Source organism: Salmo salar, chromosome ssa13, assembly GCF_905237065.1.
Source record: "Salmo salar chromosome ssa13, Ssal_v3.1, whole genome shotgun sequence".
NCBI classification, from domain to species: Eukaryota; Metazoa; Chordata; class Actinopteri; order Salmoniformes; family Salmonidae; genus Salmo; species Salmo salar.
In genome coordinates, this window is record NC_059454.1 from 67,292,275 (window position 1) to 67,308,822 (window position 16,548).

General features: G+C 41.8%; 1 protein-coding gene across 3 annotated transcripts in view; it reads right to left on the bottom strand.

Annotated features, from left to right (window-relative positions):
- Positions 1-15,272, bottom strand: part of LOC106567633 (galactosylgalactosylxylosylprotein 3-beta-glucuronosyltransferase 1-like) — a 115,809-nt gene extending 100,537 nt beyond the window's left edge. For 2 of the 3 annotated variants that reach the window (XM_045693487.1, XM_014137153.2), the window contains exon 1: positions 14,632-15,244. The gene's annotated coding sequence lies outside the window, so the exon portion shown is untranslated. Of the gene's footprint in view, positions 1-14,631 lie in introns of all 3 variants that reach the window. The other variant, XM_014137154.2, reaches the window with a different exon arrangement.
- Positions 15,273-16,548: the final 1,276 nt, after the last annotated feature.

Here is a 16,548-nt window from a genome sequence, read left to right on the forward strand (position 1 = left end):
CTGACTTAAGAAACTCACACAAAAATGTCAAGACATGAAGGCGCCCTAGCCACACGAACTGACCACTGGTGTAAAGAACAACATTCCATGAATATCACAAGCACCCAGACACGAATTACCAGAAATACACACACACACACACTTAGGTGTGTTGGACTCCGAGGACAACGGACACTGCCAAGGGCCAATGGGAAGTCGACACCACCTGGAGAGTGGACCGTCCCTACACTCATCGACCAGTCAGGAGAGCGGACCTACTAGACTCAACGTCAACACACTGTTATTTCATTGTATAAATTGGATGTACACTATGTGTACACTACGAGCTCACAGAACAAGGCTCCGGGCAGCCGAGCGGAAATGGAGGAAAACTCGCCTCCCTGCGGACCTGGCATCCTTTCACTCACTCGTCTCTACATTCTCCTCTTCTGTCTCTGCTGCTAAAGCCACTTTCTACCACTCTAAATTCCAAGCATCTGCCTCTAACCCTAGGAAGCTCTTTGCTACCTTCTCCTCCCTCCTGAATCCTCCTCCCCCTCCCCCCCCCCTCCTCCCTCTCTGCGGATGACTTCGTCAACCATTTTGAAAAGAAGGTTGACGATATCCGATCCTCGTTTGCTAAGTTAAACGACACCGCTGGTCCTGCTCACACTGCCCTACCCTGTGCTTTGACCTCTTTCTCCCCTCTCTCTCCAGATGAAATCTCGCGTCTTGTGACGGCCGGCCGCCCAACAACCTGCCCACTTGACCCTATCCCCTCCTCTCTTCTCCAGACCATTTCCGGAGACCTTCTCCCCTTCCTCACCTCGCTCATCAACTCATCCTTGACCGCTGGCTACGTCCCTTCCGTCTTCAAGAGAGCGAGAGTTGCACCCCTTCTGAAAAAACCTACACTCGATCCCTCCGATGTCAACAACTACAGACCAGTATCCCTTCTTTCTTTTCTCTCCAAAACTCTTGAACGTGCCGTCCTTGGCCAGCTCTCCTGCTATCTCTCTCAGAATGACCTTCTTGATCCTAATCAGTCAGGTTTCAAGACTGGGCATTCAACTGAGACTGCTCTTCTCTGTGTCACGGAGGCTCTCCGCACTGCTAAAGCTAACTCTCTCTCCTCTGCTCTCATCCTTCTAGACCTATCTGCTGCCTTTGATACTGTGAACCATCAGATCCTCCTCTCCACCCTCTCCGAGTTGGGCATCTCCGGCGCGGCCCACGCTGACAGGTCGCTCCTACCAGGTGGCGTGGCGAGAATCTGTCTCCGCACCATGCGCTCTCACCACTGGTGTCCCCCAGGGCTCTGTTCTAGGCCCTCTCCTATTCTCGCTATACACCAAGTCACTTGGCTCTGTCATATCCTCACATGGTCTCTCCTATCATTGCTATGCAGACGACACACAATTAATCTTCTCCTTTCCCCCTTCTGATAACCAGGCGGCGAATCGCATCTCTGCATGTCTGTCAGACATATCAGTGTGGATGACGGATCACCAGCTCAAGCTGAACCTCGGCAAGACGGAGCTGCTCTTCCTCCCGGGGAAGGACTGCCCGTTCCATGATCTCGCCATCACGGTTGACAACTCCCTTGTGTCCTCCTCCCAGAGTGCTAAGAACCTTGGCGTGATCCTGGACAACACCCTGTCGTTCTCCACTAACATCAAGGCGGTGACCCGATCCTGTAGGTTCATGCTCTACAACATTCGTAGAGTACGACCCTGCCTCACACAGGAAGCGGCGCAGGTCCTAATCCAGGCACTTGTCATCTCCCGTCTGGATTACTGCAACTCGCTGTTGGCTGGGCTCCCTGCCTGTGCCATTAAACCCCTACAACTCATCCAGAACGCCGCAGCCCGTCTGGTGTTCAACCTTCCCAAGTTCTCTCACGTCACTCCGCTCCTCCGCTCTCTCCACTGGCTTCCAGTTGAAGCTCGCATCCGCTACAAGACCATGGTGATTGCCTACGGAGCTGTGAAGGGAACGGCACCTCCATACCTTCAGGCTCTGATCAGGCCCTACACCCAAACAAGGGCACTGCGTTCATCCACCACTGGCCTGCTGGCCCCCCTACCTCTGAGGAAGCACAGTTCCCGCTCAGCCCAGTCAAAACTGTTCGCTGCTCTGGCACCCCAATGGTGGAACAAGCTCCCTCACGACGCCAGGACAGCGGAGTCAATCACCACCTTCCGGAGACACCTGAAACCCCACCTCTTTAAGGAATACCTAGGATAGGATAAAGTAATTCTTCTAACCCCCCCCTTAAAAGATTTAGATGCACTATTGTAAAGTGGTTGTTCCACTGGATATCATAAGGTGAATGCACCATTTTGTAAGTCGCTCTGGATAAGAGCGTCTGCTAAATGACTTAAATGTAAAATGTAAATGTATGTATCGGGGCTCTCTCTTCTGCTAGTTCCCTAAGAGCTAAACGAACGAGCCCGTGCACGCTCAGCCAAATATCTTTGTCTCATAATAAACTGCCTTACTATATACTGAATCCACCTGGTCCAGAGTCTTGACTTGGTCTCCTTCTCAAGTAATTGATCATCAACAATAGTCTTTGGTCACTGTAAGCATCATTCTTGATAGCCACAAGTCACTGGCTGCATCGGGATAAATCTCTGGTAGGTAGAACGGTCAAAGATAACTAATTTTTGCGCTTGTTTGTAATTAGCACAGCCAGACACAGAACACCACAAGGGCATGATGACAAAACATGTTTGCCTAGAGAAGATCTGAGATTACTACGTGTTGGTGGTTTAAAGTAAACAATACCATCAAGTTTGTGGGCATGCTCCAGATACCTAGCAGGCGATATCTGCATTCGCTATGAATGCCAGACATCGGGGTTCACTATGAGCAGACGAATACACAGGAAGTAGAAACTTCAAAATTCTACCAGTGAAATTAAAATGCGCTTGTTCTAGCTTGTCGTTTGCATAATTGTAATGTTGTTAATATAGTAATGGTTATATGCTGTGGAAGAGCCTGTGTGAAATTTCCCTTTAACTTCTTTGAGGTATTTTCTGAACAGGTTCTCACTTGGTTTCTCCAGTTGTCAGTTCAACCACACTGTTTACACATTCATTTGTGGCACCCTAATAAAAATATAACAGTTGGAACTTTGCAGCAGAAAAAAAAGATTATTGTAGCTAGGTACAGTGCTTTTAGCTTGCGGTTTGTGTGTCTTTATCCAGAGAGAATGCGAAAGCTATAGCTAGTTCAAGTGATTCACTTTTCTAATAACCTTTTAAAAGTTGACGGTGCAAAAATCTTGCCAATCCATTCATTATCCTACTAACTATGACTGAGTGTGACACATGTTTTCCATAATGTACGTTTCATGAATATACACTATATACAAAAGTATGTGGATACCCCTTGAAATTAGTGGATTTGGCTATTTTAGCCACACCGATTGCTGACAGGTGTATAAAATCGACCTCACAACAGTGAAATCTCCATAGACAAACATTGGTAGTAGAATTGTCTTACTGAAGAGCTCAGTGACTTTCAACGTGGCATTGTCATAGGATGCCACCTTTCCCATAAGTCAGTTCGTAAAATGTCTGCCCTGCTAGAGCTGCCACGGTCAACTGTAAGTGCTGTTATTGTGAAGTGGAAACATCTAGGAGCAACAACGGCTCAGCAGAGGTAGGTCACAAAACGTGACCCGAGTGCTGAAGCGCATAGAGCGTAAAAATCGTCTGTCATCGGTTGCAACACTCACTATCGCTACATATTCGTTGCCAAACCCACTGGCTCCAGGTCATCTATGTCTTTGCTAGGTAAAGCTCCGCCTTATCTCAGCTCACTGGTCACCATAGCAACACCAACCCGTAACACGCGCTCAAGCAGTTATATTTTACTGGTCATCCCCAAAGCCAACACCTCTTTGTCCGCCTTTCCTTCCAGTTCTCTGCTGCCAATGACTGGAACGAATTGCAAAAATCACTGAAGTTGGAGACTTATATCTCCCTCACTAACTTTAAGCGTCAGCTGTCAGAGTAGCTTACTGATCACTGCAGCTGTACACAACCCATCTGTAAATAGCCCATCCAATCAACTACCTACCTCATCCCCATATTTGTTTTTGTTTTTCTGCTCTTTTGCACACCAGTATTTCTACTTGCACATCCTCATCTGCACATATATCACTCCAGTATAAATTGCTAAATTGTAATTACTTCGCCACTATTGGCCTATTTATTGTCTTACCTCCTTACTTCATTTGCACACACTGTATACAGATTTTTCTATTGTGTTATTGACTGTACGTTTGTTTATCTCATGTGTAACTGTGTTGTTTTTGTCGTACTGCTTTGCTTTATCTTGGCCAGGTCACAGTTGTAAATGAGAACTTGTTCTCAACTGGCCTACCTGGTTAAATAAAGGTGAAATATTTTTAAATCATTTAAAAAAATACCAAGTTCCAAACTGCCTTTGGAAGCAACGTCAGTACAATAACTGTTCGTCGGGAGCTTCATGAAATGGGTTTCCATGGCCAAGCAGCCACACACAAGCCTATGATCACCATGCGCAATGCCAAGCGTCAGCTGGAGTGGTGTAAAGCTCGCAGCCATTGGATACTGAGCAGTGGATGCACGTGCTCTGAAGTGATAAATCATGCTTCACCATCTGGTGAATCTGGGTTTGGCGGATGCCAGGAGAACTAGGCCCCTTAGTTCCACTGAAGGGAAATCTTAATGCTACAGCATGCAATGACATTCTAGACTATTCTGTGCTTCCAACTTCATGGCAACAGTTTGGGGAAGGCTGTTTCCGGTTTCAGCATGACAATGACCCCATGCACAAAGCAAGGTACAGAAATGGTTTGTTGAGATCGTATACATTGACATACCAATCAATGTATACTGAACAAAAATATAAACGCAACATGCGAAGTGTTGGTCCCATGTTTCATAAGCTGAAATAAAAGATACCACAAATGTTACAAATGCACAAAAAAAGCTTATTTCTCTCAAATTGTGTGCACAAATTTGTTTACATGCCTGTTAGTGAGCATTTCTCCTTTCTCCATAATCCATTCACCTGACAGGTGTGGCATATCAAGAATCTGATTAAATAGCTTAATCATTACACAGGTGCACCTTGTGCTGTGGACAGTAAAAGACCACTCTAATGTGTGCACAAGACACACAACACAATGTCACAGATGTCTCAAGTTTTGAGGGAGCGTGTAATTGGAATGCTGACTGCAGGAATGTCCATCAGAGCTGTTGCCAAATAAATGAATGTTAATTTATCTCAAATAAGTTGACTCAATTCATTTTAGAGAATTATTTGGCAGTACATCTAACCGGCATTACAACCGCAGACCACATGAAACCATGCTAGCCCAGGACCTCCACATCCGGCTTCTTCACCTGCTGGATTGTCTGAGACCAGCCATCCGGACAGATGATGAAACTGTGGGTTTGCACATCCAAAGAATCTAATTTGTGTCTCAGGGAAGCTCACCAAAGGTGCTATCAGGAAAAAAGGGGCTATCTGGAACCTAAAAGGGTTCTTCTGCTGGTCCCATAGGAGAACCCTTTGAAGAACCCTTTTAGATTCCGTATAGAACCCTTTTGGGTTCCATGTAGAACCCTTTTCACAGAAGGTTCTACCTGGACCCAAAAAGGGTTCTCCTATGGGGACAGTCAAAGAACCCTTTTGGAACCTTTTTTTCTAAGAGTGCAGGGTCTTGACCTGACTGAAGTTCGAAGTTGTAACTGACTTCAGTGTGCAAATGCTCACCTTCGATGGCCACTGGCATGCTGGAGAAGTGTGCTCTTCACGGATGAATCCCGCTTTCAACTATACCTGGCAAATGGCAGACAGTGTGTATAGCGTTGTGTGGGCGAGCGGTTTTCTGATAGTGACGTTGTGAATAGAGTGCCTCATCGTGGCGGGGTTTTATTTAAAAAAAAAATAATAGAACCTTTATTTAACTAGGCAAGTCAGTTTAGAACAAATTGTTATTTACAAATGACGGCCTACTCCGGCCAAACCCGGGTGACGCTGGGCCAATTGTGCACCGCCCTATGGGACTCCCAATCATGGCCGGATGTGATACAGCCTGGATTATAGTTATGGTATGCACAGGCATAAGCTATGGACAACGAACACAATTTTATTTTATAGATGGACATTTGAATGCACAGAGAAACTGTGCCATTCATCCGTCGCCATCACCATTCCTGGAAGTTAAAAATGTCCCAGTTCTTCCATGGCCTGCATACTCACCAGACATTTCACACTTTGAGCATGTTTGGGATGCTCTGGATCGACGTGTACGCCAGTGTGTTCCAGTTCCTGCATATATTCAGTAACTTTGCACAGACATTGAAGAGGAGTGGGACAATACTCCACAGGCCACAATCAACAGCCTGATCAACTCTATGCAAAGGAGATGTGTCACGCTGCATGAGGCAAATGGTGGTCACAGCAGATACTGACTGGTTTTCTGATCCATTCCCCTACATTTATTTTTAACGTACTGTATCTGTGACCAACAGATGCATATCTGTATTTCCAGTCATGTGAAATCCATAGATTAGTGCCTAATTAATTTATTTCAAGTGACTGATTTCCTTATATGAACTGTAACTCAGTAAAATCTTTCAAATTGTTGCATGTTGTGTTTATATTTTTGTTTAGTGTATATCAAGTACTGTGGAGGGCACAATCTTACAATGTTGCAGTTCAGAAATTAGAGTTTTACCATCTATGGCAAAAGCCTGGGCCTCTAATGGAGACTGTAGAAATGTCATCAACGCATGCTTCAGTATTCCCCCTTCTCTCTAAGAGCATTTGTGTGCCCAGGCTCCATAGGCGTATCGAAAGGATCCCACCATGGTTACTAATAGAGATGACCAATGTAGAGAGAGACAAGTGCCTTAGCAGAACGCAATCTAAAGCTTGTGTGGTCCAGAGACGAGAACTCTACCATCTAGGGCAAAAGCCTGGGCTCCTGAGAGGGACAATAGAATTCTCCCCAACGCATGTACAATAGCAAAATAAATATAAATTAATTAATATACACAGTATATAAAAACCAACAAATATCTAATTTACATAAGTATTCAGACCCTTTACTCAGTACTTTGTTGAAGCACCTTAGGCAGCGATTACAGCCTCAGGTCTTCTTGGGTATGAATCAACAAGCTAGGCACAATTGTATTTGGAGAGTTTCTCCCATTCTTCTCTACAGATCCTCTCAAGCTCTGTCAGGTTGGATGGGGAGCGTCGCTTCACAGCTATTTTCAGGTCTCTCCAGAGATGTTAGATCGACCACTCAAGGACATTCAGAGGCTGGTCAGGAAGCAATTCCTGCATTGGCTGTGTGCTTAGGGTTGTTGTCCTGTTGGAAAGGGAACCTTCGCCTCAGTCTGAGGTTCTGAGCATTCTGGAGCAGGTTTTCATCAAGGATCTCTCTGTACTTTGCTCCGTTCATCATTTCCTCAATCCTGACTAGTTTCCCAGTCCCTGCTACTGAATAACATCCCCACAGCATGATGCTGTCACCAGCATGATGCTTCACTGTAGAGATGGTGCCAGGTTTCCTCCAGACGTTATACTTGGCATTCAGGCCAAAGAGTTCAATCTTGGTTTTATCAGAACAGAGAATCTTGTTTCTCATGGCCTGACAGTCCTTTAGGTGCCTTTTGGCAAACTCCAAGCAGGCTGTCATGTGCCTTTTACTGAGGAGTGACTTCCGTCTGGCTACTCTACCATAAAGTGCTGCAGAGATGGTTGTCCTTCTGGAAGGTTCTCCCATCTCCACAGATGAACCCTGGAGCTCTCAGAGTGACCATCGGGTTCTTGGTCATCTCCCTGACCAAGGCCCTTCTCCCCGGATAGCTTCGTTTGAGACCTTAGAGTAGCCAGACGGAAGTCACTCTAGGAAGAGTCTTGGGGAGTCTTGTCCGTAGAGATCTTCAATGCTGCAGACATTTTTTGGTACCCTTCCCCAGATCTGTGTCTCGACACAATCATGTCTCGGCACTCTACGGACAATTCCTTCAACCTCATGGCTTGGTTTTTGCTCTGACATTCATTGTCAACTGTGGGACCTTATATAGACAGCTGTGTGCCTTTCCAAATCATGTCCAATCAATTTAATTTCTACAGGTGGACTCCAATCTAGTTGTAGAAACATCTCAAGGATGATCAAAGGAAACAGGATGCAGCTGAGCTCAATTTCGAATCGCATAGCAAAGGTTCTGGGTATTTATGTTTTTTATCTTTAATACATTTGCCCAGATTTCTAAAAATCTGTTTTCTTTTTGTCATTATGGGTTATTGTGTGTAGATTGATGAGTATGAATACACTTTAGAATAAGGCTGTAACGTAACGAATACTTTCCGAATGCACTGTACTACTGGCAGTATTTGTCAACATATAGAGAAAATGAGATGTCCGTATAGGCCTATCTCATAATAGCCAATTAGTCCATTTCTGGTCATACCATGTCTGATATCTGGAGGGAATCCAAAAATTATATGTGCATGAAAGAAAAATATGGAATTCATATTTGTCAAATTATTGAGCATGTGCTGAAAACTCAGAAATCGTCCTTATTTTCAGCATATCAAAAAACATATCAAGATCCAGATATGGACCTTAGCCAAGAGATGCATATCTGGACTCAATATAGCTTCCTATCTCGAAGGTGCTGAGAAAACACAGATATGCTACATATACAGTCAGTATTTGTTAACATGAAGAGAGAAAATTGGATGTCAAATATCTCAGGATACTGAATGAGTCCATTTCCGTCCGTAGGAAATGCATGTGTGATATTAGTAATCCCAATACCATATACGGTGCCTTCAGAAAGTATTCACACCCTTTGACTTTTTCCACATTTTGTTGTTACAGCCAGAATTTAAAATGGATTACTTTGAGATTTTGTGTCACTGATCTACACACAATACCCCCATGATGACAAAGTGTAATTTAGTTTGTAGAAATTAAAAAGCTGAAAAGTATTCAACCACACTGTTATGGCAAGCCTAAATAAGTTCAGGAGTAAAAACGTGTTTCACAAATCACATAATAAGTTGCATGGACTGTCTGTGTGCATTAATAGTGTTTAACATGATTCTTGAATGACTACCCCGTCTTTGTACCCCACATATACAGTTATCTGTAAGGTCTCTCAATTAAGTAAAGAATTTCAAGCAAAGATTCACCCACAAAGACCAGGAAGGTTTTGCACTGCATCGCAAAGATGGGCACCGATTGGTAGATGTGTAAAAAGAAATAAAAAAGCAGACACTGAATATCCCGTTGAGCATGCTGAAGTTATTAATTAGGCTTTGGATGGTGTATCATTACACCCAGTCAATACAAAGATACAGGCGTCCTTCCTAACTCAGTTGCTGGAGAGGAAGGAAACTGCTCAGGGATTTCACTATGAGGCCAATGGTGATTTTAAAACCATTACAGTTTAATGGTTGTGATATGTTAAAACTGAGGATGGATCAACAACATTGTAGTTACTCCACAATACTAACCTAACTGACAAAATTAAAAGTAGGAAGCCTGTACAGAATACAAATATTCTAAAACATGCATCCTGTTTGCAACAAGGCATGTAAGAAATACTGCCAAAAATGTGGCAAATAAATACATTTTTGTCCTGAACACAAAGCGTTATTTTGGTGGCAAATCTGACACAACACATCACGGAGTATCTCTCTTCATATTTTCAAGCATGGCGGTGGCTGCATCATGTTATGGTTATGCTTGTCATCGGCAGGGACAAGGGAGTTTTATTGTTGATAAAACGAAACAGAATAGAGCTAAGCACAGGCAAAATGCTAGAGTAAAACCTGCTTAAGTCTTCTTTCCAACAGACACTGGGAGACGAATTCACCTTTTAGCAGGACAATAACCTAAAACACAAGGCCAAATCTACATTGGAGTTGCTTGCCAAGACGACATTGAATGTTCCTGAGTGGCCTAGTTACAGTTTTGACTTACATCGGCTTGAAAGTCTATGGCAAAACTTGAAAATGGCTTTCTAGCAATGATCAACAACCAACATGATAGATCTTGAAGAATTATTAACAGAATAATGGGAACATTATTGTACAATTGTGTGAAAAGCTCTTAGAAATGTACACAAAAAGACTCGCTGCCAAATGTGTTTAACCTCTCTAGGGTCGGCGGGACGAAATCGTCCCACCTACTCAACAGCCAGTTGAATCCCGTGGCGCGTTATTCAAATACCTTAGAAATGCTATTACTTCAATTTCTCATACATATGACTATTTTACACCATTTTAAAGACAAGACTCTCGTTAATCTAACCACACTGTCCGATTTCAAAAAGGCTTTACAACGAAAGCAAAACATTAGATTATGTCAGCAGAGTACCAAGCCAGAAATAATCAGACACCCATTTTTCAAGCTAGCATATAATGTCACATAAACCCAAACCACAGCTAAATGCAGCACTAACCTTTGATGATCTTCATCAGATGACAACCCTAGGACATTATGTTATACAATACATGCATGTTTTGTTCAATCAAGTTCATATTTATATCAAAAACCAGCTTTTACATTAGCATGTGACGTTCAGAACTAGCATACCCCCCGCAAACTTCCGGTGAATTTACTAAATTACTCACGATAAACGTTCACAAAAAACATAACAATTATTTTAAGAATTATAGATACAGAACTCCTCTATGCACTCGCTATGTCCGATTTTAAAATAGCTTTTCGGTGAAAGCACATTTTGCAATATTCTCAGTAGATAGCCCGGCATCACAGGGCTAGCTATTTAGACACCCACCAAGTTTAGCACTCACCAAAATCAGATTTACTATAAGAAAAATGTTATTACCTTTGCTGTCTTCGTCAGAATGCACTCCCAGGACTTCTACTTCAATAACAAATGTTGGTTTGGTTCAAAATAATCCATAGTTATGTTCAAATATCCTCTGTTTTGTTCGTGCGTTCAAGACACTATCCGAATGGTAAAGATGGCACGACGCATTTCGTGACAAAAAAATTCTAAATATTCCATTACCGTACTTCGAAGCATGTCAACCGCTGTTTAAAATAAATTTTTATGCCATTTTTCTCGTAAAAAAGCGATAATATTCCGACCGGGAATCTGTGTTTAGGTTCAAAGACGAAAGAAAACAAAAACATGGGGTCGACTCGTGCACACGCCTCAGCCCATTGTCCTCTGATAGAGCACTTGCCAAAAGCGCTAATGTTTTTCAGCCAGTGGCTGGAATTACATCATTCAGCTTTTTCCCGCCTTCTGAGAGCCTATGGGAGCCGTAGGAAGTGTCACGTTACAGCAAAGATCCTCAGTCTTCAATAAACAGAGTCAAGAAGCTCAAGGAATGGTCAGCGAGGGCACTTCCTGTACAGAATCTTCTCAGGTTTTTGCCTGCCATATGAGTTCTGTTATACTCACAGACAACATTCAAACAGTTTTAGAAACTTTAGGGTGTTTTCTATCCAAAGCCAATAATTACATGCATATTCTAGTTTCTGGGCAGTAGTAATAACCAGATTAAATCGGGTACGTTTTTTTATCCGGCCGTGTAAATACTGCCCCCTACCCCCAACAGGTTAATCAAGATATATTAGTGTTTTATTTTCATGAATATGTTAGAATTCTTCTTCCACTTTGACATTACAGAGTATTTTGTGTAGATCGTTGAACAAATATGATAATTAAATCCATTTTAATCCAACTTTGTAACACAACAAAATGTGGAAAAAGTCAAGGGGTGTGAATACTTTCTGAAGGCACTATTTGGTGCATATCCAGAAAACTCAAAATATGTATTAGAAATTGTTTAGAATATCTCTAGAATATCAAAAACATGTCATGTAAAGATGTTCCCTGATATGGACCCTTTTCACCCAGTGTAAGTGTTGGGTTACACTTTTAGCCTGCTAGCTAAGTCCATTTGAACAAAACCTTCCATACACATTACCCATTATAGAAGTGCTCAGAAAGTGACTTTTTGTACTTGAATGCCAAAACAATCAAGAGATAAAGGTGCTCAAAGTTAACCCATTTTGCATACCATGAGACATCCATGTTTTCATCCCAGAAAAATATAAACTGTTGAGATTGATATAATTTAAAAGCTTATAAACAGGGTTGTCTATTTTATAATTTCTGAAAATAAATGTTTTTTAATAAAAAGTATCTATTTTCTTTTATCTTCATGCGTGAACTCAGATTTAATTCCATATTCACATATGTTGTAGCTTAGATCCTGTTTTACATCATCTAAGGTTTTTGTGTTGTGCCCGCCATCGGTTGAACAATGAAACACAACATGCTCTTGAATACAGGATGGGTGTTATGGTTTAGCTGGGAATAAAATAGACATTTCACCTTTCAAATGGTACTACAAAGATGGTTGGAGGTCAACAGGTCAGAGAATGTTGACTTGAATGGGAATATCTGTAGTTTTAAATTATACTGCCAATCCTCTATAGGAAACCTATTAAACTCATAGAAATATAGATAATAGAATAGAAACAAGCATTTAAGTTGACATTCGACAGTGGGTTTCCCAGTGGTCATCTTTGTGGCAGTAATTAGAAGTTAAAATTAAAATGTCAATTTCAACGGTGTACCAGCTAAATTGCAGTGATCTGAAGGGATAGGTCCGTTCTATGAATTATATTTCTATGATTAAAATGACACTCATCTTGTATTCAAGAGCATTTTCAATGCTCGCCGCCTTTCAAAATTATTCCAGTCTTTTTCTTGCTTTTTTTTCTTCTCTTTTCAGGTGGAGTTGATTCAGATCAAATAACTGATAATGATATTTATTCTGTAGACATTTTCTGAAAACATTGTCCCTGCTACCACAACAAGCAGTAGCTTGCTGGCTGTGTCTGCTGTGTTTATCATTGGCGGTTGTAGAAAATTACTAACCACTTCCTTTCTCTCACTCTAGCAACGGAATTTGAATGGGCGGGAGTTGGCGCAATGACACACCTTGCCCAGAAGGCCAGCCCAGAACAGCGTAAGACCAACCCCCTTGTTTTCGTTCAAAGCAAAACCACAACAGAAGAAGCGGGGCGGCCTAAGGCGTTCACGACTTGTGGATCTCGGCTTTAAGGGATTGTAGTCCATTAGTCACAAAGCATTACCAGCTGTAACCCTTGATGATAGTGAGTTAGTTCTGGTAATAACTTCAGAGTCATTCCCTGGGGAGAATCTAAGCTCTAATTTACAGGTTAGAATGTCAAGATAACCAAGAACAACATGATTAATAACCCCAAAGCAAAGCAGATACATTCTGTTGACAACTAACTTCAACAGATTATTCCAAGACCTCTGTTTCCGCATACCTCTGATCAATAAGTACATTTATTGATCAAAGCAAAATGAAATCAGGTTAAATGAAGACTGATATGGTTTCAAAATGGAGGCCCACTTTTGAACAAAAAGACTTTCGCACAACATTAATTCTAACATGACATACATTGCTCTAAATGTGTTTGCTGATGCACAGTGTTTAAATGACAATGCAACACAAAATCTAGACAACACATTTTTTTTTTATATACATTCTGATTGAAATGGATGCTTCACCAACCTGGACAAAGGGATAGACGTAACATGGTAAACAAATCTCTCTCTCTCCATTTAGTATGATATGTTACGTTTTGTATGGTATGTATTAATTTGTGGACAATATACTACGAATTTGCAATACATATAGTCTATGTTTTTTCTATTATATATATTTTTTTTAAATCCTAGGGAGTAGATCAGCTTTAATACCAGGCCTGGTTTCCCAGATTTTTCATATTATTCTATTGTTTTGAGTACCTGTCTTATATTATTCCCAATGTATCATCCATGTAAAAATGAATAATATCCGACAATACCTTGTTAATTCTATGCGCTGTTCATTTTGCTAGGATTTTGGCATCACAACACTGTAGTGTAAAGGATCTCCAGTTTTTGGATCTTTATATTTACCACCTGGGTGCTGTTCCAGTAACAGTGAAATCAGGCCTTCTTTCTGAGTATCTGATAGTCTACCATTTTTATAGGAGTGGTTAAAACATGTTAATAACGGTTCTGAGAACATAAAAAAATATTTGATATACCTGAACAGGTATGCCTTCCAGCCCTGGAGTTTTCCTGGATTTGAAGGCTTTAATTGCATCTAAAAGTTCCTCCTCTGTAATTAGGCCTTGACATTAGTGTTTCTGTATAGCTGTTAAGTTTACACCATTATTAGAAAAAACATCTTTACAATTAACTTCAGGTAGTGGAGATGGAAGAGACTGAAATGAAAAGATATGTTTAAAGTACTTTGCTTCCTATTTCAAAATATTGTTTGGTGAATCATGGATCACTCCATAATTTGTAACAAGTTTCTGTAAATTCTACCATACTAATGTGAGTGTCACAGATTTACATTTACTATGTTACGTCTAGTCTTTGAGGCCAGGCTGACCCTGCAGACCCATTGGACCATTGACACATAATATTTTGGTCTGCAACATATCCCTTTGTGACAGCACCAAAATAACACAGAACACACGGAGGAGTTCAGCACCTGTACATGGCTGTATCCCTCTTCACTGCGACTGTTGAAGTTGAGATTAGAACTTACCTTAAGGTTTAATTGTAACTCCAGTTTGACAGCGTTTCCCTTGTTGCGTTGAATCCAATTCAGTCTATGATATACAGTTTGCTTTTCTATGTTTCCAAGCTCTTTTCCACCTCCAAGACAGACCAACTCAAAGCCTTTTTTCATTTAATTTCATGCCAACATTGTAGCTGACAGTCCTGAAATACACCCGTTTGAAAGGAGAAGCAAAACATGCTCCTTAGATTCACTCCTTGCTCCAGTTCACAAGCACAGAGATGTGGGAATAGTAGAGAAGGCAGTGGATTCTGTAGTATACATACTCTTGCTTGTTCTCTCTTCTCAGCTCTCTCTCTCTCTCCCTCTCTCTTAGCTCTCTCGCTTGCTCTCTCTCCCCCCTTTCTCAGCTCTCTCTCAGCTTTCTTGCTTGCTCTCACTCCCCTCTCTTTCTCTCTCTTCCTCCCTCCCTCTCTCTCTCAGCTCTCTCTCCGTCTCTCTCAGTGCTGGTGCTAGTGATTAGAATCTGGCAGAGGGCGAGAGAGAGGCAGACAGCTTGGACCGAGACATCTGTGATTGTGTTTATATGGGAGTCTCTCCTTCGAAGCAATAACCACCCCCCACCCCTTGTAGAATGGGTTAGTTGATGGCATGTACCACTTGCTCACGGAGCAGGGTGGGTAGCCTGGTGAGAGCGAGAGACTAAGAGAGAGAGAGATTTAAGAGGGTTTTTGTTCCATAAGTAATTTCAGAACCACTTGCCTTTAAAAAATGTGCTAAAACAGATACATAATAAATAATGATAATACTTACAGTATATCATACAGCAACAAAGAAAGTAACACATGCATTTCATGTATAACATTGAGTAATCCTTTAAAATATCACACCTTTAGTATTATTCATGCACATTTAGAAGAAATACAACATCTGACTAACTCAAACCTAACCTTTATGAATACTGTACAGTGGCCATGCATCAAGAGACTCACATGAATTGGGAAAGGTCTCAAGGTATTCAAATATTTTTGCAATACCTTGGGTGGGACCTTAGAGGACCACCAGCAATGTGTCACAAATTGATCTTTACAAATGATGACAGACTGCCTTCAACAGAAAAGCTGACAGACAATCTGAAGTTCTCTGAACATGCCCTACATTTTTTGTATTTTTCATTTATTTAACCTTTATTTATACAGGGAGTGAACAATAAAACCCAGGTCTCTTTTTCAAGTGAGCCTGGTAAACAACAGTCAAAATGCATATAGATAAAGAAAACACGTACAAGTACATACAACAGTCCAAATAAAACACTATAATTGACTTCTGATGACAGCCATATGTGTCATCAGAAGTCAATTATAAGAACACATACATTCCTCTTTGAACAGGTCTCTTACTAATGTCTTGAAGTGATCGAACGGCACTAAGGAGTCTAATTAACCCTGTCCGGGGGTATCATCGGATGGGGCCACAGTGTCTTCTGATCCCTCCTGTCTCAGCCTCCAGTATTTATGCTGCAGTAGTTTATGTGTCGGGGGGCTAGGGTCAGTCTGTTACATCTGGAGTATTTCTCTTGTCTTATCCGGTGTCCTGTGTGTATTTAAATATGCTCTCTCTAATTCTCTCTTTCTCTCTTTCTGTCTTTCTCTCGGAGGACCTGAGCCCTAGGACCATGCTTCAGGACTACCTGGTATGATGACTCCTTGCTGTCCCCAGTCCACCTGGCCGTGCTGCTGCTCCAGTTTCAACTGTTCTGCCTGCGGCTATGGAACCCTGACCTGTTCACCGGACGTGCTTGTTGCACCCTCGACAACTACTATGATTATTATTATTTGACCATGCTGGTCATTTATGAACATTTTAACATTTTGACCATGTTCTGTTATAATATCCACCCTGCACAGCCAGAAGAGGACTGGCCACCCCTCATAGCCTGGTTCC